The sequence below is a fragment of the Sminthopsis crassicaudata genome, chromosome 2 (assembly GCF_048593235.1).
Source record: "Sminthopsis crassicaudata isolate SCR6 chromosome 2, ASM4859323v1, whole genome shotgun sequence".
Taxonomy (NCBI): Eukaryota; Metazoa; Chordata; class Mammalia; order Dasyuromorphia; family Dasyuridae; genus Sminthopsis; species Sminthopsis crassicaudata.
Window position 1 is genome coordinate 186789619 of NC_133618.1, and position 24715 is coordinate 186814333.

General features: G+C 34.9%; 1 long non-coding RNA gene across 2 annotated transcripts in view; it reads right to left on the minus strand.

Moving 5' to 3' along the window:
- LOC141553339 (uncharacterized) overlaps positions 1–24715 on the minus strand; it is a 150575-nt gene that overhangs the window by 26756 nt on the left and 99104 nt on the right. For both annotated transcript variants that reach the window (XR_012485409.1, XR_012485408.1), the window contains exons 3-4: positions 24426–24540; positions 23580–23644 (exon numbers count right to left, since the gene is read on the minus strand). This is a non-coding gene — a long non-coding RNA (uncharacterized LOC141553339). The remainder of the gene's footprint in view (positions 1–23579; positions 23645–24425; positions 24541–24715) is intronic.

The following is a 24715-nucleotide window of genomic DNA, read 5'->3' on the forward strand; positions in this document are numbered from 1 at the left end:
AGATCTGCCTGTACAGGGCTAGGTGCTAAAAATACAAAGATAACAGTGAAAGAATTCCTGACCTCAAAAAGTTTAGAGTCCAGCCCAGGAAGCCACATGTATATATATATATATATATATATATATATATATATATATATATATATATATATATATATATATATATATATATATATATATATATATATATATATATATATATATATATATATATATATATATATATATATATATATATATATATATATATATATATATATATATATATATATATATATATATATATATATGTATGTATATATATATTGTTATTAATTGTCCATCATTCTTGAAGGAGAGAGTGACATCTGGGAATTGATACCATGATATGTAAATGAGTTAGAAGTGAAGAAGGGCTGAGCAAAATCACCAGCCTTCTTTTGTCCTCCAGAGCTATATGGCTCCAAATCTAGATGACTGGAGATAGCACAGGATGCAGTGGGAGACCTTGATCTTTTTAAATTAAGGTCTTTATCAGATCTTCATCTGACAGAGACAACTTTCATTCAGTGATTAAGGCAAAGTAAGAATTGAGGTAAAGAATGGCTTCTTTTATCTAGACAAAAATAAATAAATAAATCCCTGGGGGGGGGGGGGTTTCTGGTACTGTCATTGTGGCAAAACCCTTAAATTCTCTTTGTTTCAGTTTTCTTATCTATAAATAGGTATAACAATAGTACTTGCCTCTCTGGGTTGTGTGCCTGGCACATGTTAAGTACTTTAGTAAAGATTACCTTTTTATGAGAATAATGAAAGGATTCTTGTAAAAGTTTACATTTGAGCTGAGCCTTGAAGGACATTTGGGATTCTAAGTGGCAGGGCTGTGGGAGGGAGAGCATTCCAGACATGGGAGACAGATGGTAATAAGAATACAAAAGCAATTTTAAAACATGGTAGAAAATTATGGGGCTACTCATTGCTCTTGCTTTCCCAATCCTTCCAAGCATTTTACAACATCCTGTGGGTGTACAACAATGCATAGATCCTTCCAATAAGACATTTGCTACACAGTGATTTATTTTGAAGTATTACCTCCATAACTCAGGCAGTTTTATGTGCCACTCTTCTCTCTATGGATTAATCACAGTTCTGTATTTTAAATGCCACTATGATCATATTGTAATCTTAGGTGATTTCTTTCTCTTCCACTTCCCCAAATAGAAAATTGACTCACATCAGGCAGGAAACCTACCCTGCTTTAGACATATCTGCACCTGTAAATCAGGTGGATGTCTCTGGAGATTATTGGTTTCATTATTCGACTTTGTAGATGGGAAGCAATTTGCTTCCTTTGTTGTTTTTTTTATCCATGTTTATCATCTGTTCCATGCTGAAGTTATTTATCCAAATAGTACAAGTGGAGAAGAACTAGGAAGGAGAGAGATTAAAATAAGAAAGATGCCCCTTGTTTCTTAAAAATGAGACAACAATGGAACATATCTCTTAAGATGAAGTGAAGGGGTAGAAAATCTAGGTGGAGGAGGAATTAATTAAAATTCAGATTTAGGAGAGGGAATTGAAAGAGATTTTTATTGTTATTGTTATTATTAATATCATTATAAACAGGCAATGAACCTGAAAAAGACAAACACAATTTCAGTTTTATTTGGTCAGATGTGAAAACAACACAAAGTCTAGGGGTTGTCACCTTATAAGAGATTAATTAATGCTTCAAACTACAAGGGGGTTTGAATTGGTACTGTTTCAGAGACATATTTTAGGAAAATAGATATTTGATTCCTATCAATGGTGAAAATTCACTTTATTCTACTGATATTAAAGATCGAATATATAGTGAAGACTTGTCCTTGTCTATACAGCATGAAAACAATAACATGAAAGTCAAAGGAAATAAATTGTTTATCTATATGGTTTTCCCAGGTCTATAATAACACAAGGTTTCTGGGAACCCTAGCACTATTTATGGATCCCTTTGACTTCAGCTTGAAGGTTTCATTCATCCCTAGTCACTCAATCATTTGTATTTTATAGATGTTAATAATTATTTCTGGTGCTCTATTGATAGATTCCAGCATGACAAGGATTTAATTATATTTTATTGACCAGATCAACAACACTCATACTTCAGAAAGGAGAATGTCCTATTCAACAAAAAGTTAATTTTTGGCTTTTGTACTAGCTTCATCACTTAGGAATTGAAGAAATAAAGGCAAAAATAAAAAAGCACCTCTTCCTGGATTTTGGCCTCTCAAATAAGATTTGTTAGGAAGAGATTTTACAATATTTTACAAGAAAATAACTGAGTCCCAGTGAGAAAAAATAAGGTGCCCATAATATTGCAAATAAATCTAGTTTTCTTAGTAAGACATAATTTTGCCTCAATTCTTTGTTTTAATATGATTCATTCATTGATCTTTTCACATTTTTTAATTGTGCTTACTACAACTGAGAAATTGTAAGAGATAAAATGAAGGAATCACTGAACTTAAAGTCTAGCTAGGGATATAAGTTATAATATAAATTGTTGCTATTACTGATTATTGGCAACTTTTATTTTCATTGACAGGTCAGATTGCCAGACAATTATTTCTACTAACCTTTTTTTCCAAAGTTCCAGAAGCATCTGTGAGGAACTGTGGACTTTCTAGTACTCTTGCTGGTAAGTTCCCATTGGTGTGCTGATTATCAGACAAACTTTAGCTTTAGAAAAGATATTCACTTAGCGGGTGAAGCAAGGAATTGTTTCAAAAAATCCCTCCAAAGTGATAGCATATATATAAGTCTCAGAGGAGGGTGGATAAAAACTTAAAAAGCACATGTGACCCAATGTTAAACTCAAAGCTCAGAGTTGTTCTGAGTCTCTTTCTTACTTTGTGGAGTCCTCATAAAGTGCTTTGTGGAGTCAGTCATTTAGCTGCCTTTACTCAGGATATCAAGTCTATCCTCAGTGTCTCTCAGATACCAAAGCAGATACTGCTATCTACTGCCACAGTTAAGAACACTGTTAAGAAATCTGATCAGTGCAGAGAGACAGAAATATAGACACAAACACAGAGAAACAGAGAGAAGGAAACAGGCAGAGACAGTCAGGCAAACATACAGATAGGCAGATAACTATAAAAACACAGACATAGAGAGACAGACAGGTGGGCAGGTAGACAGACAGATTACCACTTGGCTGCTTTGCTGATGGAATACATGATTCCAAACTGGTTTTCTTTGTTGAATGTGAGTCCCCAAATGTGTTTGATCATCTTTGCCAATCATAATATATTTCCTGTGTGACATTATGTGCTTTTGTCCAATGACCCAAAACTCCTGTGATATCTTTAAACTGCTTAATGATTTGTTCACAGTTAGCTTACTTTGACTGATTGATTCCATTGAGAATATTGAACATTCTGTAATTACATTAATTGATGTGGGAGTAAAGTAGCATATATAGCAAATAATAGATCAATACCAAAAATAACTGGAGTTTTAGGAGAACTGAGGAGAGAGGAACTACTGTGGATCATTGAGATAAGGACAAATTGCATTGAAACAGTTTGATCTAAGTTAGAATTTGAGAAATAGGAAGAATTTGAAGAAGAGTAAGGAGAGAAGCATTTTAACAGATTTTATCCTAGATAACATTCTTTACCAGCAATTTATTTCAATAAGGAAGGAAAAAAAAAAACCTATCATATATAGATTACTAGTCTAAGTGCTAGAGTTATAAGGTCAAAAAGATAGAATAAAATGAATTTCCTGAATTGAAGAAGCCTAACATTCTTCTGGAAATATTTACACAAAACTCTAATTAAAGGCAATAGGAAAGATCTCCTGAAGATGTGGCACCTAAGATGAGACTTGAATAAAACTAGGGATTTTACTAATCAGAGAAGATGCCAGGTATAGGACAAAGTCTAAGCAAAATCACAGAGGTGGGAAAGCAAATCTCAGGTTAGAAAAATGTCCTTCTCCATCTCATCTCATGCCATTCTTCCAAAGAAAGCAGAAGATTCAAAGAACTAATTTGCTTTTTTCCATTTTCTAGAGAATACATAATAGAGTTTATTCTAATGTTTATTTAATAAACTTGAATTTTAATTCATAACATCTTTCTGGTTGTTTCATAATTTACAAAGTGGGGAATTTTCCTAGAGCTTGATAAAACCTACAAGTTTAAGAACTTGAAAAACAACAATTACCATTTCCAAGTAAATCAACAGATCGGAACATGGAAAATAGAATTCATAAGACAGCTTAAAGAATTTAGCTCCCCCAAAGCATCTCAACTTCCCAAAATATAAATGAATTCTTTGCATTCTTAAACAAAATGAATGATAATCTATGCTATCAGAAAGAGGAGACAAAGAGTGACTTTACAATTCCTTACAGAACCATTTTTTTTTTCATCTGTTGAAAAAAAAATGCAGTTTAGGGAAAGCAAACTTGGGAAAAGGATGATACATTGTTGAGGTTGAGAAAGGACCCCAAAAGGTTGGGGTAGCAGACCATTGTCACAAGGTATCACAAAAGAATTTGCAGGCTTGAACCCATCTCCAAGTCAAGGGGAAAAGTTTGTTGTAACTATCACACCAAATGAAGGGGGCTAAATTCCACAAGAATTTAACAAAGAATCAGGAGCAAGAACACAAATTTATCCAGTTATTCATGTCACTGATATGCTAATTTTATGGCCCAGTGGTTGAACTGAGGAGTGGTCTCAGGAATTTGATAATCACTGACCAGAAGATTATGTATCTGACAGTCAGCAATGTTTGTAGGACTTTTCTGAAGTCAGAAGACTTTAAATTTGTCCCAGAAGATAAACAGATTGTCAGAACAATTGCACTCTAAGGTCAGAGGGCCTCAGGTTCCTTAATGTTTCTTCCCTGAAGTCTAAGGGAAGTATTATTATATATTTATAGTAAAAGATTTTTACAATCATTGACAGACAGATTATTAGAACAAGAGCATTCTAAGGTTTGGGAAGAAGGGAGGAAACTCAAGATCACTGATTCTAAAGCCAGAAAACTTTCTAACAGATTGTTAAAACAGAAGCACTCTAAGATCAGGGGACCTTAAAATTATTGCCATATTTCTCCTAGAAGTTGTACCCTATCAATATCAATCAGTCTTGGGGGGGAGGAAGACAGTATGCTATACAGGGTGATGAGAAGTAGCAGAGAATCTTGAAGTATGGCAAAGAAGTATAGTGGATATCAGTGCCCTAGCACAAAACCCTGTTTGCTTAATGCTAGTTATAATTCAGTTCCCTTAAATAGTAATTTTGTTATAAAGAATTAATTATATCTTAGATCATATAACAATTTCATACATTTTAAACCAAGAAAAAATTAATATTAAAATAACAAATATTTATTTGAATACCTACTCAGAACAATAACTATGAGGAACATAACACACATACACACACACACACACACACACACACACACCCCTAATAAACCTGTTGTAAGTATGTAATGAGATAACGTATACAAGTACTCTTTAAACCTTAAAGCACTAAATAAATTTTAGCATTGTTGTTACACATGGCTTCAAGCTTTAAGAAGCTGTGGCAATAATGGCAGTCATTGTTCACACTTTCAGTTCTGTCCTATGCTTCCTGACCCCAATTGGGGTTTTCTTGGCAAAGATACTGGAGTGTTTTTTTCATTTTCTTCTCCAGATCATTTTACAGATGAAGAACTTGGGCAAGCAGGGTTAAGTGAATTGCCAGGGCCACATAGCTAGTAAACTTCTGAGGTCAGATTTAAACTTAGGAACATAAGTCTTCCTGACTCCAGACCCTGTATTCTATCTACTATACCACCTAGCTGACCCTTAAAGGCAGACAAAAATGGAAAAAGCAAACAGAAAAGAAAAAAACTTAAGCTCTTTATTTGCATTGAGAATCATAATTGTCGAAGCTAAGAAAGCTAATAGTCTTACGGAAAGAACTTTGCCCTGTAGGTCAAAAGAAAAATTGAGCTAGAGCTGAGTAGGAAGTGATTCTAAAAAGCAAACCATGTAGGAAAATACAGAGGAATTAGATGGGGTTGAGGGTGGAGGGAAGAACAGGTTGTTCTAGAATCCTACTCTCATCAGGACTGGGTTAAAGAAGGAAAAATACATATATACAAACAGATATATGTATATACACACACATACATACACACAAACATATATGGGTTAGTATATATGTATATATGCATTTATACATTTACATACACACACATATATATACATATATATGTATATGTATATGTGTGTGTGTGTGTATATATATATATATATATATATATATATGATGCCTTCTAAATTCAGAAAGAAATAAGTGGATAAGAGGATAGAGAGGGAAGAGAAGATAAGGGAGGGTCTTTTAGAGAAAAATCCACTTGAGAGGTATGAGAATGCAGCAATTCCTGAGAAATTCTAAGTCTACCCAGCCTTGGGAGTACCATAAATAATGCTGGCTGTCAGAGAACTATCTGTTGGTAAGTAAGCCATAGAATTCAATGCTGGGAATTACCATACCCCTATCACTCCTTAATTGTATCTCTGGACCATAGAATTAGCATATTAGTGACTTATTTCCTATAAAATGTTCTTCTTACTTTTGACTCATAGAAGATTCCCTTGGAACTTTTTTAGCCTGCTTCAATTAGCATCACAATTATCAATTATAATAAGTTTTTGCCCCTTAAATAGGAGAAAAACTGAGTGTATGAATTCTTTCGTCAAACCCATGACACTGACCAAGGGACCTTAATATTGTTGGGGTATCTTCTGCCTCAATACCCATCAGATCAAGTTTAAAGAGAAAATAACATATATATTTAGTAGAGAATGGAACTCTTCTAAATTATAAAGAAATAAAAAAATGAAGGAATGAGATGGGAGGAAGGGTTTAGAACTACATGTACATTAACAGGAATGGGATAAGGGTGGAATCCTTGAAGGGAGAACAGGTTAAATCATAAGAAAACAAGGTAGCTGAAGAAAAGCAGAGGATTCAAGAGAAATAGGAAACAAGAGTTACATAGTAAATGGGAGCAAGGGAAGATTTCTCAAAATGTTTATGAACTGAAAAGAATCAGACACTAGGTCTAAACTTCAGAAAGTTACACATCCCACAGGAAATAGACAGCATTGCTGACCATTAGTCAATTGTTACTTCCTTTCTAGTCTATCCAATGAACCCAAGTCTTTTGCTATTTAACCAATTCAACATTTCCCAGTCACCACTAGGCACACAATGCTGGTAACTGAGAGGCTCTGAGCTGTTCAGCTGGAGAGCTTGGGTCTCTCCTTGCAAGCACCAAATAAATGCTTCCTGTTTGAAGATGCCTCGTAGTAGTCAGTTTGGATAAGGGCGTCTAGCATTCATCCCACACAGTTTATGGGGGCTCATTCTGGAATCTGTGACTTTCCAGAGAGAGGACTGGAGTTCTAATTCAAGGCAGGCATTAGGTAGGATTTTCTCTGACCATCTTTGAGATCAGACTCTCAGCCTCCCTCTCTGTAGAGTATGCTCCTAAAGAGAGGCATCCAAACATTTCAAATAGGAATACAAATCTTCAAAGGAAAAGAAGCCTGAGGGCAAGTGGCCAGTCAGGTAACTTGTGCGGACATAATCCAGGAGTAGAAGGGGAAAGGGCAGTGGAGTTATTCTCCCCAGGGCACTATATGTGTTCTTGGGCTGCTCTTAGGCTGAAGGGGACTGTGGGATCATCAAGGCTTGGTGATCCAAGGTTAAGGAGTGCTACTTAATAAGCCAGAAGGAAGTCCTGATCAACAGCACAGAGCAGGGGTGCTCTGGATAACTGCTGGATAGGGGAGACCCTTCCAGGTTTGGGGATCCAAGTTGAGAGGCTCAGTGTATTACAGGATCACAATCTATGAGAATGGAGCAACTCTCCCCAGAAGGAAAGGAGCAATTCAAACCCAAATCTTCAGAGCAAAAAAAAAAAAAAAAAAAAAAAAAAAAAAAAAAAAAAAAAAAAATCTAAAATATCACCAGAGAATGCATTTGATGAAATATTGTGGTTTTGTGTGTGGGGAAGGGATGATCCTATTCCATGTAATTTTTGTGTTTTTCTCTGTGTGTGTCATTGTGCAGAATGTCTGTGTAATGTCTGTTCTGTGAGCTAGATTTTGTTAAAAAAAAAAAAAAAAAGCCTAACTTCTTTCCTGTGGACCTCAACTCTGTCCAAGCTGGGGGGCACAGAAAAAGTTAGCTAATTTTTGAGAATAATTGATGAGAATTAGGTAAGGGGTAACCCCTTTTGTATGCATAGTTAAATGCAGTCTAGTGACAGCGCAGAATCCCCTGTAAAGGAATTTAAAGGCCTGAAAAACCTAGATTGCTTTAAAAAAAAAAAAAAAAAAGGTTTATTGTAAGGGTTTGGAAGTAAGGGTAAAGGTAGAAAGATGCCAGGGCCAGAGCTGGTGGCAGGCAGACAAGAACCTTGGCATGGCTGATGTAAGATGCCATGTTTGGGCTCCTGCAAAGAGTGGGCTCCAAGGTTCCCCTTTTTATAATGGGGGCTCTTGGTGATCTTGAAGGTGGGTAGAGTCCCAGGCTCCTAGCTGGTTTCAACCAGGGTTAGAATTGAATAGTACTCAATGGGTTTTTAGATAAGGAGGAAGCTGTTTGTGGGGGTTGGGGAAACCTGAGCAGATAGTGGGGGCTAGGAAAGCCCAAGTTAGCTCAGATCCTGTGGGGGCTGGGAAAGCCTGGATATCATTGGAATTCAAAAGGGTGATGTTGACCAGGATTTGCAAATCAAAGATCCTAGCTTCTTCAGCTATGGCGGGGTTGGAAATTAGAAAGGAATCTTAAAGGGACCTCAACCCACATCATAACGACTGGGGATTTTAGCAATTGGTTATTTCAAGATTGCAAAACTGCTTAGTATGAAACAAATGTCATCAGTGTTAACCACTTTATTGGATTTAATTGTGTCATATTTGATAACTTTATAGGTTTTTAGATGTGACCAACATACAATACTTGAGATAAGGAATTTTGTGTGTGTATAAAGTAATTTGGAAGCAAATTCAAATAAATTAAGGCCTCCTCGAGGAGGACAGTGCATAGGATGAAGTATTCACTTGAAAGGAAGGGTGAGTGAAAGAAAGAAAATAATGTTCAATTAGTTCAGTGGAATTGGTTATTTGAGATATTATAGTAAAAATGTTTTATATAAATTGTCATAGTTTTGCACTGACTGTGTAAACAGAAAATTGGAGTTTGGGATCTTTGGGAAAAACAGAAAAGCACTTGGCTACTTTTAAAACCTGGCAGTAAACACCATAAACCTTTTCTGATTCACAGAAGAAAGAGAAAGGGGGAGGGGGGAGGGAGAGAGAGATAAGAGAGAGAAGATGGGTGAGAGAGGGAGAGAGACAGCTCACAAAACTTTATCTGGATCAGGTTTGTATTTTAAAAGCCTGGAGACCTGAGAGTATGCAGCTCTGAATGGGGGGAGGTAAAAGAGAACAAAGAAAGCTGAAGTCAGTCAAAGAAAGTAAACAGACAGGAAGTGTTTTAAGCTTCTTAAAACTATTTTGTAGGGTTATTATCCCTGAGAAATAAGTTGTTTCAGATACTTAGGTCCCAATGAAGGAATGAGTCTACTGATGATCTACAACTTTCTTAAGTAGAAATAACTTATTATAATATTATAGGCTTTTACATCAGGAATTTTGAGCTTAAGGCCACCTCCTTAGATATCAAGATAAATTATAAGTTTTATATGATGAGTCTCTTACTATTACAATTATATAAGATGATCACAGTTAAATGGTATGAATTGTGAGCGTTTAAGCAAAGATCTTAGAAATTTGTGTGCAAATATTGGAATATTGCAACTGGAAATTAAAATCTGTATTTGATTTGATTTTAAATTTTAAAAACAGGCTATTAAAACAAAGTTCTGGTAACTTACCTTAAGGGGTCACATGTTTGTATCCTCTAGTTAGATGAAGTATGTTGATTTCTAAAAATGTATATTGGGTACTTTGTAAAAATTATGAGCTATGCTTTAAATTTTGTCAGCTCTTCTGGATATATGTATAAGTTCTATGAAATTTGTTTCAAAGTTATTTAGATATTAACTATATTGTGAATCTTAAAGTTTAAAAAAATTATTTCTAAACAAGGGTCAAGATTTGCCAAAACAATTGATAGTTTGAATGGAGCATCTAGTTAGAAGGTAAAATATTGATTTTTAAAATAACTTTTTAATTGGTGTGTACATTAAAATTGGAAATGGCTATAAATTACATGAGATTCCTGTCCATTTTTTATGATGTTGTTTATTTGGCTATCACTTATGAAAATTGTGAAATTGCTAATTACATTTTTGGGGTTAGTGTAATATCTAAACCTAAGATTGTTATGTATTACGTGGGTTATATAGACACTGGATGATGATAGGCATCAAAATTGGGATTCCTTCATGTAAGGAATACACTTTGGCCATTGCCTTTGGCAAAAGGTAGATTTATTACAGAAAGGGGCAAGCTCCTAGTAGAACTTGCCATTTGCCAGGGGGGAGGAGACACCCTATGATGTTGGTGCATGTCCTTGGCTGACAGTCCGGGTCTTGGTGGAGGATTTGACACCCTAAAAGAGTTAGCTATAAGGAGGAGAAATGGAGTTGGAAAACATAGAAGAATTAGAAGAGACACCATGTGGAGTGGAGGAAGGAGAAAGGAAAAGATCTGTTTGCTTGGGAAGATGAAGATTTATCCCACCCCTCCCCCACTGGGTGTGCCTGCTTTTTAGAACTGAGAGAACAAACCCATTCACTGAAGCTCATGCCCCCTAACTTCTGCTGCCAGCCCCTATATCCCCTTCCCTGCCCCCCTTCTGATTAAATAAAATTATTTTAACATTAATTGCTTTTACTTTTTAAAGAAATAGCTTACAATTACATGGCATAAATAACTGAATATTTGTTTTTATTTTTCAAGTCTGGTTGTTTTAAGGCAGTCATTTGTGATGCTACATCAAAAGTTCCACCACTTAGCAATGGAAGGAACGTCTAAGAAATTTGCTATATTTCTGGTTAACTGCAAATGCTCTGAAAGTGGTTATTTCAAAACCAATTCAGCAAATTATCTAATGTTTATTTAAATGCATAATGGTCTCCTTTTTTAAAGAATATGATAACAAATATGATCTATAGCTTTCTTGTAGTACCCAGAGAAGAATCTTAACCTGATAATCCTGCTTTAGTTTTGACTGTGTTTTGCAGGTGCATTTGATAGGTTATGCACAACAGTTTGTAAGATTTTTTTGTTTGTTTTTATATAGACTTGAAGTCCCTGGTTGGTGAAACTTGCTATTGAGATGAAATCTCTTGGGACTGTAACTAATATTGTTTTGAGTTTCGAATTTGGATATGATTGCCTAATGAATCATTAAGTCAATAACCCATCATTTCACAGAAATGTCGTAAGTTACTCAGAGGGATGCCTTCCTGAATTATTACAGATGGATATTTTATCTAGGAAAGAGTTAGGAGGACAACTTTAGCTAATGCTTAAGGTGGGATCCTTCTGACTCAGTTTTCCAGTTCTGTTTCTTTACTTCCCACCTGATTATTCCTGACCCTGGCTATGAGATAGAATTGTTACATGATTGGTTGTCATAGCTAAGGATGCTTTATCCTGTCATATATGTGCTCTCAGATCGAGGCCCTGAAAAATCAGTTTTGACAGATATATTATAATATCTGGCTTTTTCCTTTTATAATAAATTTCTGTAATTAGAGCAAGTGGTCAGTGGAAGACATGAGGTACAATACAAATATATAGAAGACATCTTCATTTGCAGTCCAGCCCTGGAGGTTTCTCTGGCTACTGCCATAAAACCCTTAACTTCTTTGTTTCCTGGGGTAAGAGTTGCTTTGTCTGAAGATCCACTTTGCCTAGGTTTTGGGGCAAACTCCCACATCCCTTTTGCTCCCTAGGACAAGAAGTAGACAATCTTATCATGCTTTGATCAGGCCAAGGTTTTTAAGACCTTGAAAGATAAACTGACCTCTCCCCTGCCTTAGCCCTAACTTTTACATTGTACATTGATGGAAGGTGGGGTCAGGTCCTCAATTCCAGGATTTCAGAGAAACTTGGTGTCTTTGGAGTGACCCTCCTGCCTTAGCTGTCATAGCCCTTCTAATTGAGGAAGCCTATAAAGATCCTGGGCCAATCACTGGAGATTCTGACTCCCCACCAGGTTCAGAGCATTTTTTTTTTTTTTTTTTTTTAGTTTTTGCCTATATCAGAGCTTTAGAATTGGGAAAAGGAATGAGAATATATATATATATATATAGACTTGATTTCACATGTTTTTCATGATCATTGGGGCTGTATGGAAAGAAAGGGAGTTTTTGACAACCAAACATTCCCCTATTAAGTATGCAGGGGAACAATTACTGCAAGCTGTCCATGGATCTAGAGAAGTTTATGTTATGTTTCATAAGAGAAGGGAGATTCACTTCATGACAAGGGAAAAAGGCTTGCAGATTCAGCTGTACATGCTGCTGCTTTTTTTGCCACTGACTATGGCACCTTTAATTCCCCAATTCCTGACTTTTACATTCCCTCATATAGCTCCCAGGCAAGTAAGTTCTGAAAGTATGGTTTAAAAAGCTCATATTCACTTAAGGCCACAGCATTCCATCCTTTCCCCCTACTCCTTTGAGAAAACAAAAGCAGAAATTTGGGGAAGACATTATTTGGTATTCCAGAGAAAGCAGTTGGATGAGATTATTTTTCTTTTGCTCATATTTAGTCCTTGCATTTTTAATCTGCTTATGAGAGTTGTTCTTCAGACTCCAACTCATGAAATTCCAACCCTATATGCCTACATGCCACATGTTCTCCCTCCTTAGTCTGGACCCCACTGAGCAGGGCCGGCTCTATGCCTCTTGTCAACCTGAAACAGTTCCAGAAGATGAGACCTTCATCCCTTTGTCCTAATGAATCTGAGTCTGGATTGGGTGAAAATGATGGTCCATGGGCCTCCACAGTGCTGTAGTTCTATGGCTGCCAGATGCCAATCTGTTGGATCTGGATTGGCTGGGTTTCCAAGACAAATGGTGAGAGTTGGTGGAAGTAGGTCTCTGATTCCTGCTCATTGCTTTAAGCAGCAATATTCTATCATCAGATTGCTTATGTACTTTATCACAAGAATAGAGCAAGATTTCTTAGCTAAAATGGTTCCTGAAAGCTTCTACTGATGTTCGAGTGTTGGTTCTAAATGGTAGAAGGTGACTGATACTGAAGCGAGGGACAAGTCTGAAGGCCTAGATAACAAGGATATCCTAGTGGAAGAAATATATCAAGATTGGTGTAAGAAATCTTAAAACATATGAAATAAAGAGGAGGGAGTAAATGGGATCAGGTGAAGATTTCTCAAAAAGTATATGAGATGGAGTGGGCCAGATTTTAGGTCTAAGTTTCAGGAATTCACATGATCTCTATTCTCAGAGGGCTGTAGGGCAGAAAAGTCAGACCTTAGGCCTAAGCTTCAGAAAGTAATGTGACCCACAAGAAATAGACAGCTTTGCTGACCATTGGTCAATAATTACTTCCTATTCATTCCATCTAGTGAACCCAAGTCTTTTGCTATTTAACCAATTCAACATTTCTCAGTCACCTGGGCACACAATGCTGGGAGATGGGAGTTGAAAGGCTCTGTGTCTGTTCAGCTGGTGTGCTTGGATCTCTCCTTGAAAGGACCAAATAAATGCATGTTGTTTGTATCTGAAGATGCCTCTGACTAGTCAATTTGGGTAAAGGGATCTAGGACTCCATCCCATACAAAACTAACATAAAATAAAGATCAGGAGTAGAATTTATTAGGTTAAAGTAAGGGTAGCAATCATGACTTCAGTCAAAGTTAAAGTTAAAATAGATTTAATTAAAAGAGAAAAAATAGAGAAACTATACTATGTCAGCCATAGTAATCAATATTATTTTAGATCATTTAAAATAACTGAACAATGTAAGGTCAGAATATTTTGTGGCATAGGAAATGATTAATTGGTGGATTTAGAAAAATATGGAAAGACTTGAATTTATGAAGGAAGAAGTTATCCTCCTTCAAAGAAACAAAAGACAAGCACAGTACAGTCTTACATAGATGTATATGAATGTATATGCATATGTGTATGATTATAGATGTCTATGTATATATACAGATATGTATGTATATGTATATATGTATGTGTGTATATATATATATATATACACATATATATATATGTATATATATATATATATGTGTATATATATATATATATATATATATATATATATATATACACACACACACACATACACACACACATATACACACAAGATGAGATCCTGAATAATAGTGTGTTGTATAGAGAGAAATTGAAGAATTAATCCCGAGCCAAGCAGGAAGACGGCACTGATAGAGATCAATCTAGCTCCATGGTCCCTTTCTCTGGGGAGGTCATCCCATTTGAAATTCAAGTTATGTCAAACCTCAAAGACGCACTCTCTGTAGAGATCTTGAGCAGTCTCACCTTGCCATGACCCTGTCAGAAATTTCAATCATGTCCCTGAAGTAAAATTTTCCCTATAAAATCTACTTTGGGGGCCATCCCATTGCTGCTTAATTTCTTTGAGTTAGTCTGCCTCAGGGTGTCTTTTTCCCTTCCCCCATGCCACTTGGTATCTCCTCTTACTCCACTAAGATTTCCAACTTCATATTTTCTCCTTACAGTTAAACTAACACTTTTAAGGTACTAAGTCCCTTTCAGGATTTAGCCTGCCAGCTAAGGGTAATTGTGAGTTCCACTGAGTAATTTGCCTTTCATATACTCTCCACTGTTTTATATTTATGATCCCTGATGTCTTCCCTTCATTTTATCTGTAAACTCTTTCATAAATATGCCTTTTGCCAAAGAGAATGGCCATTGTGAATTCTTCACATGACTGAATCCCAACTTTGGTGCCCACCATCATCGGATGTCTAAATCAGATGTGGTCCTAAACCACATCTCTCTCTCTCTCTCTCTCTCTCTCTCTCTCTCTCTCTCTCTCTCTCTCTCTCTCTCTCTCTCTCTCTCTCACACACACACACACACACACACACACACACACACACACACACACGCAGAGATATGCTTAATTGTATTCTTCCTTTGGGGGAAAGAGGGAGAATAAAGTAGAAAGTATGTAGCAGAGAACCACAACAACAAAGAAAACCTACCAGGAAGCAAAGATGGGCAGTTCTGAACACAAGGTACAGTATTTATTAAATAGGCTTTCTTGAATTAAAATTTATTGCTTTATGTTTTAAATCTTATGTTCTGCTGTGCACGACAATTTTTTTCAATTTTTTTCTATTATCTATTTGTTTTATTTTTATTATTATTATTATTATTGTTATTGTTATTTTGGCTGAGGCAATTGGGGTTAAGTAACTTGCTCAGGGTCACACAGTTAGGAAGTATCTGAGACCAGATTTGAGCTCTATAATTCTTCCTTGTTCATGGAATATCTGGAAAATTGTGCTCACTTTGAGTCATGACATTTTAGAAAGTAATTCACTGAAGGATTCTGAGGACAATGATCAAGATAGTAAAGGACCTTATAACCATGCCATAGATGGAGTGGAAGGAAGTAGAAATGTTTATCTTGAAGTATAAAAACCTGAGGTGGGGAACTCAGTTGACAGGTGTCTTTATACAAATGAAATGCTATTATGTGGAAAAAGAATTAGGCTTTTTCATCTTGGGAACTGGGGGGAGGGGAACAGAATTAAGAATTAGTTAGAAGATAAGAAGACTTAGATTTAGAATGGATATTGTTCATGGGGGAGGGCGATAGTTCCTAACAAGGCTAGGATCAAGCTGCTTCTTTCATTAATGGGTCCATATTGTTGCTATAATGGGGCTTGCCCTGGTAGGGGCAGATCACCAAATCTGAATGTATGTTGTATCCCTTACCATGTGGGTGGTATAGATGCCTTTAATTGACTGCATTACCAGAATATACCAACCATTTAAAACTGACCAGATTGAGATATGTGTAAGACAGTAACTTTATAGTCAAATGAAGGCTGACTTGAAGGTGAGAGAGTACAACTGATTCTTTCTAGTTCATTCTCTTTCTTGTGCACTTTCTTATTGTTTGCATAAAAATTCCAGTTTGCTCACAACTTGGACTATGTTATTTAAAATGAGAAAGGAAGAAACTTTAATCCCTTTCTGTTTCCGGCTCCTAGAAATGGACCTGGAATCTCTGCTGTGTGTTATTTTTCCTTTTCTATTTTCAGGCACCTGCACCAGACCTAAAGTTCAAATCATGGCAATCTTGAAGATTCAGGCAGGATGCTGGAACTAACCAGTCTGACAAGAAAACTCAGAGAAATCAGGTTTCCTGAGACTCAATTCTAAAGGGGATGTTGGACTTGAAACTAGGAATATTTGCTATATAGGAACTGAGCTAAACTGAATGTAATCTCTTTTTTTTCTTCAGAGGTGATACAAGTACCATGAGGTAGATAGAAAGTTTGTTTTTATGATTCTATCTTTTAAATAAATGTCCTTTTTTGATCCAATTTTAAGTGACTAAATGGAACTCAGTTGCTGAAGACCATCCATATAATTGGAGAAAGATTGCCAGTGGGAAATGGAGCCATTTATTGAGAGACTAGACACCCCAAAATCCATTAAGGATACTGGAGAAGGGAGAGACATGAGATGTATTATATCCAACTTCCAAACAATGGGAACCAGAATAACAAATAATATACTAGAAAGTTTTATGAAAAGACTGAATGACAACTCTGTATAAATTATTTAGCAGTCCCAGCATAAAATACAATCTTAATAAATACTCTTTATTGATTTGACTTGACTAGTGGGCTCCTTGAATGCAAGGACTGATATTTTGTTTTTCTTTGTATCCCTAGCACTATCACAGTGCCTGACATTTAGTAGATGCTTGTAGATGCTTAATAAATGTTTCTTGATTTTTATTTAGGTATTTATTTATCTAGATGGTCTTTGAGATTCCTTATAATCCTGAGAATCCAAAATCTGTGACTCAATGAAAGGCAACATGGATGGGTTACAATTTGTACAAGTAGAGAGATTATTCATATCAGAGTTAAGGGAGAAAAGAAGAAAGATTAATAGATGCAGCCTAAATAACTAATAAATTGATATTGTTGATTATGTGTGGAATAGAGAGATAAGGTGAAGAATTTACAGAAATGTATGATTTTTTTTTTGTATTTTATTTTCATTATTTCTGTGTTTCCCATATGACCTATATAATATGTGCAGGCCCATATTTATTTGAGCCTTGGCCAGCTATAAATATATTTACTTAACCTGAACTGATGACATTTATCAGTATTTGACATTTATTGATATTTAGTCTATTAGCTTGACCACTATCTGCTTGATTAAGCCTGAAGGCCTGATTTTCTGTTTCCTAGAAATCAGGTGATTTTGAGGAAAGAGACACCTTCCATTCCAATCTCTCAGGATAACAACAACCAATTAGATGCTTCCCCCTCCCCTTCTCAATGCTCTCTCACTTGTGATGTAATCTCTTGTATAAAAGCTGTATATCTTTACTACTTCTTTAACCCTCATACCATGAGCTTTCTCTTTCTTATCTCAAGATGGTATGGCTCATCCTCTGGAGGTTTTAATAAACAACTTTTCTACTTTCTATTTTGAGTGATCTCTGAGTAGTCATTTTGGGTAAGGGTCTTTTACATCCCTCACAATATTAAAAGGAACCCCAAAAGTTTGGGGGTCACAGACCAGTGTTACAAAGTGTCTCAAAAGAATTTGCAGGCTTAAGTTCATGTCCAAGTCAAGGGGAATAGTTTATTGTAATTGAAACATCGATTGAAGCAGGCTAAGTTCCAAAAAAATTTATCAAAGAACAAGGAGCAAGAAGATAATTTTATAGGAAAAAGATGGAGAGATCAAGTACTTCATGTCACTGATATGCTAATTTTATGGCCTAGAGGTAGAATTAAGGCATGGTCTCAGGAATTTGGTTGTTAATAAATAGCAGATTATGTATCTGATACTGAAATGTTTGTAAGATTTTTAGAATCAATAACAGACCTACAGTAAGAACAATAGCACTCCAAGGTTAGAAGATCTCAGGATCATTAATACATCTTCCCTGAAGTCTAAGGGAAGAAATATTATTATGTTCCTAGGCCAGGAGACTTTTACAATCATTGGACAGATTGTTAGAACAATAGTACTCTAAGGTTGGGGTGACCTTGGAATCATTGATTCTAAAAGCAGAAAACTTTAGAATCATTGATAGATTGTTAGAAGCACTCTAAAGTAGGGGAGAAGGGAGGGGTGAACCTCTTTATTACTATTTCCCCTAGAAGCAATACTTCCATCCATATGATTAACCATTTGGATCCAAATAATTACAATAACCAGGTTTTTCAATTTTATTTGTATAATGTATATTAGATTAATAAAATATATCTAAGTATCTTGGTTACTTTGGAATATAAGAGAAATAGAAATTGAGGAAAAGGGAAGGAAAGAACTAGATTATTTTGGACCATTAGAATGGTTAGCACCTGGAATTTTTACCTTTGTGGTCCACTAGGCTTAGGGTTAGAAAACCTCAGTTCAAATTCTGGCTCTCACTTACTTCTAATATGACCTTGGGCAAAATCAGTTGTACTCTCTCACCTTCAAGTCAGCCTTCTTTTGACTATAAAGTTACTGTCTTACACATTTACCTAGGACACAAGGTTGAGAGCAGATTGACACATGTCCTTACTCTATCTTTGTGTTTGATATCAGTGAATTAAGAACAAGCTTCTTGAGTATTAACAGTATCTCTCTTCCTTAGAATACAGAATGAACAAAATAGAAAAATAGGAAAAGCCATTTCTAGCTTAAATCTTGCTTCTTAGAGAAACACTATAAAAATTATAAAATGAGTGGAGCATACATAACATATCATCTAAGCTATTTACACTGTATTAGATACTATGTACAGTTATATGAATCAGAAATTAATTTCTGATGAGAGGAACATGGTGAAAACAGTATTCTCTCAGGGAAATGGCTTATAATATCATAGCCAACCTTCATTAATATTGATAGAAATTTTGTATTTCATTCAGAGAGTTGCTCTTAATCTGACCATCAAAAGAATAACTCTCACAGGTGTTGAGTATTGAGTTCTAAGATAAAGTTATTACTTTTCTTTTCCCCATGGCAAACTTAAAAGAAAAAAAAAAAAAGTTGGATAACAGGGAAGAACAGAAGCGAAAATGTTGTATTAATTATTTGGCTACTTAAGAATGACATAATTATAATAATTTGCCAAATGATATATACACAGTATTTCCAGTGTTTATTAAAAATGAAATTACTCCACCAATTATATAATGAAACTAACCTGTTTATATTTGAACAGAACATTTCTTAGTGAGTATATTATTTTTATGCATTTTCTTTAATTTTCTTTAATTCATTTTCAGCTCTTAATTGTGTTTTCCACCACTTATTTCTGAGATTTCATTTTAACTGGAGATCTGTATGACTAATTTGGGTGATAAAGTAAGCAATATCTTTAATATATTGAGTACTTAAAAGAGACCATAGAGAGTTTTATTTATTTTTAATTAAAAAGTATGCCATCAGACAAACTCACTTGTATCCATGAATACTTCCTGTTCAAAACTTTAGCTAACAATATCCTCTTCTCTAAAATTATGTCTGTATAAGAAATGATCTTTTTTGCACAGTATGGAAGGATTATTCCAAATGACAGTTGCAGAGGAAACTGAATATATGAAAGACTAATTGAGGATGCAAGTCTAGAATTTTCTCTGAGTGATAAAAAATAAATTCTCACATCCTAGCTCGTAGAGAGGTCTAAACAAATCTCTTGCTCCACTTTGGAGTATGTAAAGGTCTAAGAGTACTGGGGAATACAGTTGGATATGCTGGGTAGAGAGAACTTGGATTCTATTTTCTTGAAAAAACAAAGAGAAATCTTTAGGAAGTTCACAGAGAAATTGAAGAACTATAAGCCTTAGGATAAATTGATTACTAACAAAATAAGCAATTAGGCTAAAAAAAATAGAGCTAGAAGAAATGTCAGAGATCATATAATCTATCCTATTCATTTTACGTATGAACAAATGAAAGATCACATAGTCAGTGACTTGCCAACAATTATACAGGGAGAAAATTGAAGAGCTAAAATTCAATTCCCACTTTCTGAATTCCATCCCACAATATGAATGAGAGACCCTGGCATGAAGTCTAGACTACTTACTTCTCCCCCAAAATTCTGTTCTATTCCCAATCTTCATACCTTTGCATGTGACTAAAATGCTAAACTAAGGCAATATGATTTAGTGGCTTGGATTCCAAAGATTTTAGTTCAAATCTCAAGTCTCCTCTGAATAGCTATTTTCAAACTGCCTCTCTTCTTTGAACCTCAGTTTCTTAAAAGGAGAAGTTTGGACTCCATGATCTTTAAGGACCATTCCCAATAATTGACATTATTCTAAGAACCTAAAGTTTAAAGGGTTAGGCACAAGAAGCAGTCTTGGTACCCTGAGTCAGTCACATGTTTCAGGGAAGTCCTGCTCTCCTTTTCCCAGGCTAAGCTGTCTTTATCCACCCAGTACCTAGCATAGTGACTTGCATAAAGAAGGTATTTTTTAAAAAATATGTTAAATTGATTTTTTTTCTCCCTACCTCCAATTTTTAGAAACCTTCATTTTCCTCAAAATTCAACTCAAATAATACCTAGAACAGTAGATTTTTTTCTTATTTTCTCAAATATTAATATTTCCTAACCCTCCAACTAGTAATTAATTTGAATATATCTTGAACTTACTTTGATCACATAATATCAGTCAAAAGAATGCAAGCTTTTTAAAGGCAGAGAACATTTCTTGTTTAGCTTCACATCTCAATGATAGCACTGTGCCTGCCATGTTGTTGGTACTTAATTCTTATTTTATTTAATTTAATTAAGATAAAGTTGAGTTCCCCCTGCTTCAAATGGAGAACCAAAGTTATTTAAAATGTTTATAGATTTGTGAATTACCTCTTATTTTAGCACCTAGTTATGGCTCTCAATGTGCTTATATACAAAAATTCTTCAGAACATATAAAATATTTTCAAGAACAAGGGAGAAGGGACAAGTCTGTGTTCTTTCCTTCATAATAATCTGAGTAATAACCACCTGAGACACAGAGAAAAACTATAATGGCAGCAAAATCTAGAAATGAGTGTCGCATACAAAAGAGGAAAGTCAGGAGATGTATCTGATCATATTGGCAAAAGGATGACTCTATAATTATCAAAAGTCTACAATCTACAATCATCAAAAGATGATCCTTTATTACTCCACTTTTAGTGCTTCAAAGTCACCAATTCACACCATGCTGTGTTTAAATGGGAAATTTAGTGTGGGAAAGAAAATGAGAGACTTCTCATCTAAATGAACTCTTAATGAATGAAGTTTTTTTTGGCAATTTTTTCTTTTAATAATTAGCCTCTTTTGAATGAGAACTCATAAGTCAGGCTAAATAAAATATAAATTTTCATATGCTATATTGTTTTCCAACTCAAAAAAGTATTACCAGTTATTATAACTTGACATGTTTTTTAAATACATACCTTAGTTCCTTCTGTATAAAAGTATTCAAGTAAAATACTATCATTCTAAACAGATGAGTTTTCATTACTTATAAGAGTTGTTGGCAGTATAAACAATTGAATTTTCTGTCTTTGTCAACCTTAAATATTAGCAATGTGAACTATTTTTATTTTCTTTTTTTCTCATAATCTAAAAAGCCTACTTTATGAATATGAGCTAAGTTTTCTGAAATAAGATATAGAATTAGGTACATAAATCGATATAGTAATACCTGTATTGCCTGAATGGCTATAAAATGAATTAAATAGGATCCCAGTATATAATGAAATTCTTAATATTATGTGTAATCCCTAAATCCCAGCAGTACACAGCATTTCAACAACAATTAAATAACCATATATAAAAAAACTTACTTTAAAAAAATCTTTCTTAAAATACAGTGACAAGTTTTTCTTTTATTTTACCTAAAGACCTACCTCAACCTTTATTAAGAATATTGAGGATATTAGATATGAGCTCCTTCTTCTATTCTTTTTATCTCAAACTTCATTCACATCATCTTCCATTTTCTTCTCTTTTCCCTTATTCCCTGACAAAAATCCCACTTGCCAAGACCAATCTCTCTACATGTTCACTTTATTCTGACTTCCCCTCCTTTCCCATCTTTTTCATCAATGAATGAATTTCAAAGTCATCTCTAAGCAAGGGCAATGTCTATGGCTTTGCTCCAAAAGTAGGAGGTTACTAATAGTGAACAATATGTTCCAGGAAAGAGAAACTATTCATATCTTGGACCCCATAAAACCTAGATATATCTTTGATCATAAGTATTGGATGAATGGTCAGTGAAGTTACAAAATGAAGGAAAAAAAAGGAAAAATAGAAGAGCAATGAATAAGCATTTTTATAGTACATACTGTGTGCCAAGCACGGTGCTGTTTTTTTAAAAAGTATTTCATTTGATCTTCACAAAATTCCTTCTAGTACTTAACAGAATGCCTGGCAAGTGATAGGCACTCAATAAATGTTTATTAAATTGAATTCTTACTGAAGCAAACAAAGATTAAGTAACTTGCCATATTTTAACTCAGGCCTTCCTGAATCCACAACCAATGCTCTATCCTCTGCAGCCTTAGTTGGTCCAGAAGAACAATCTCTCAAAGTGCTAAAATATTTCAAAATGTTAAAAAAAAAAAAAAAAAAGCATGTATAATTACTAAACTATTATTAGTGATTTTTGAAAAATCATACAGAATGAAATAGGTTAGATATGAAAAGAACTTATAATTTTCAAAAAGAGGAAAGAAGCCTTACCCTTAAATTTAGATTAGCAAAATTTCTTAAATTAAGGGGGGGGAGACTTAGAATTATTATTAAAATGAGTAGCTGGATGCTATGTGGATAGAAAATGAGGCCTATATTCAATAAAGAGAACCTCTAACTCAGATCCAATTGATCAATGATGGACAGAATCAGCTACACCCAGAGAAGGAACACTGGGAAATGAGTGTAAACTGTTTGCATTTTTGTTTTTCTTCCCAGGTTATTTTTACCTTCTGAATCCATTTCTTCCTTAGCAACAACAACAACAACAACAACAAAAATTCAGTTCTCCACATATATATTGTATCTAGGATATACTATAACATATTTAATATGTATGGGAATATCTGCCATTTAGGGGAGGGAATGGAGGGAAGGAGGGGAAAATTTGGAACAGAAGGGAGTGCAAGGGATAATGTTGTAAAAAGTTATCTATGCATATGTAGTGTCCAAAAAACATGATAATTATAAAATTAATTTAAAAAAAAAATTTTAAATATTTTATTAAAAAAAAAGAAAGAAAATGAAGCCTAAAAGCAGGAAAACTCATCTTCATGAGTTCATATCTGCCTCAGATACTTACTAGCTGTGTGACCCTGGGTGAGTCACTTAACCCTGTTTACTTCAGTTCGTCATCTGTAAAAGCAACTGGAGAAGAAAATGGCAAATTATTCCAGTATCTCTGGCAAGAAAACCCCTTACAGAATCACAAAGAGTTGAACACATTTGAAAATGTCTAAACAATTAAATGGAAAATATGTGAGAAATATAAGGAAAAGTAAAAGTCATTAACAGTCATACTGAATTCATCTATTCATGTCAGACAATAATCATTTTGTTTTTGATGAAGTGACTAAGCAGGACAAAGAATTCCTGTATGTGAAGTACTTGACAAAATCTCTCAAAATTCTTACAAAGAAAAGGACAGTACTAAGTTTCATGATACTTAGTTAGATGGACTCAGAAATAGTTGAGTGACCAAAGCATAGCTTCTAGGAAACCAGGGCCCTTGCTGTTGCCAGTTCCACCTCTTCTTCCCATTTAACACAGTGCTCCTCAACCCTGGGTATCTTGAAACCTTTCTTCAGATTCTTATCTCACCCACTATGCCCATAGAATCATGACTGTCTTTTCCCCCAATAGAACTGAACCTTTATAGTTATGGAAGCTATTTTATTTAAATGCTAATCTTACATGTTACTCCCCACCTCAATAAATTCCAGTGGCTCCCTAATGCTTCTAAGATAAAACAGTGTTTTCTGTTAAGTTTTTAAAGTCCTTCAAAACCTGTATTCTCCCTATTTTTCCAGATTGTTACTTCCCATCCCATACTTTATATACTATTCTATTTGGTCATTCTCTTCTATACCAGCCATTTCCTAAGACAAAATGTAGTCCTTTTTAACCTTTATCTTATAGAATTCATTACCTTGAAGATTCAGCTCAAGGCAACTGGTTGACAGGATTTTCCCATCCAGCACCTTCCCTCTCAAAATTAGCTTGCATTCTTTTTGCATGGTGGTTTCCTGGATGGAGTATTAGACCTGGAATTGGGGAGACTCAAGTTCAAATTTGCTCTTAGATACTTAATAACTGTGTGATTCTTGGCAAATCATGACCTTTGGCTGAGTAACCATCATCATTTAAATGGAAATTCTAATAGTCCCTAACTCGATTTTTTAAAAGATGAAATGGGGAAAAAAAAAAAAGTTGGAAGTC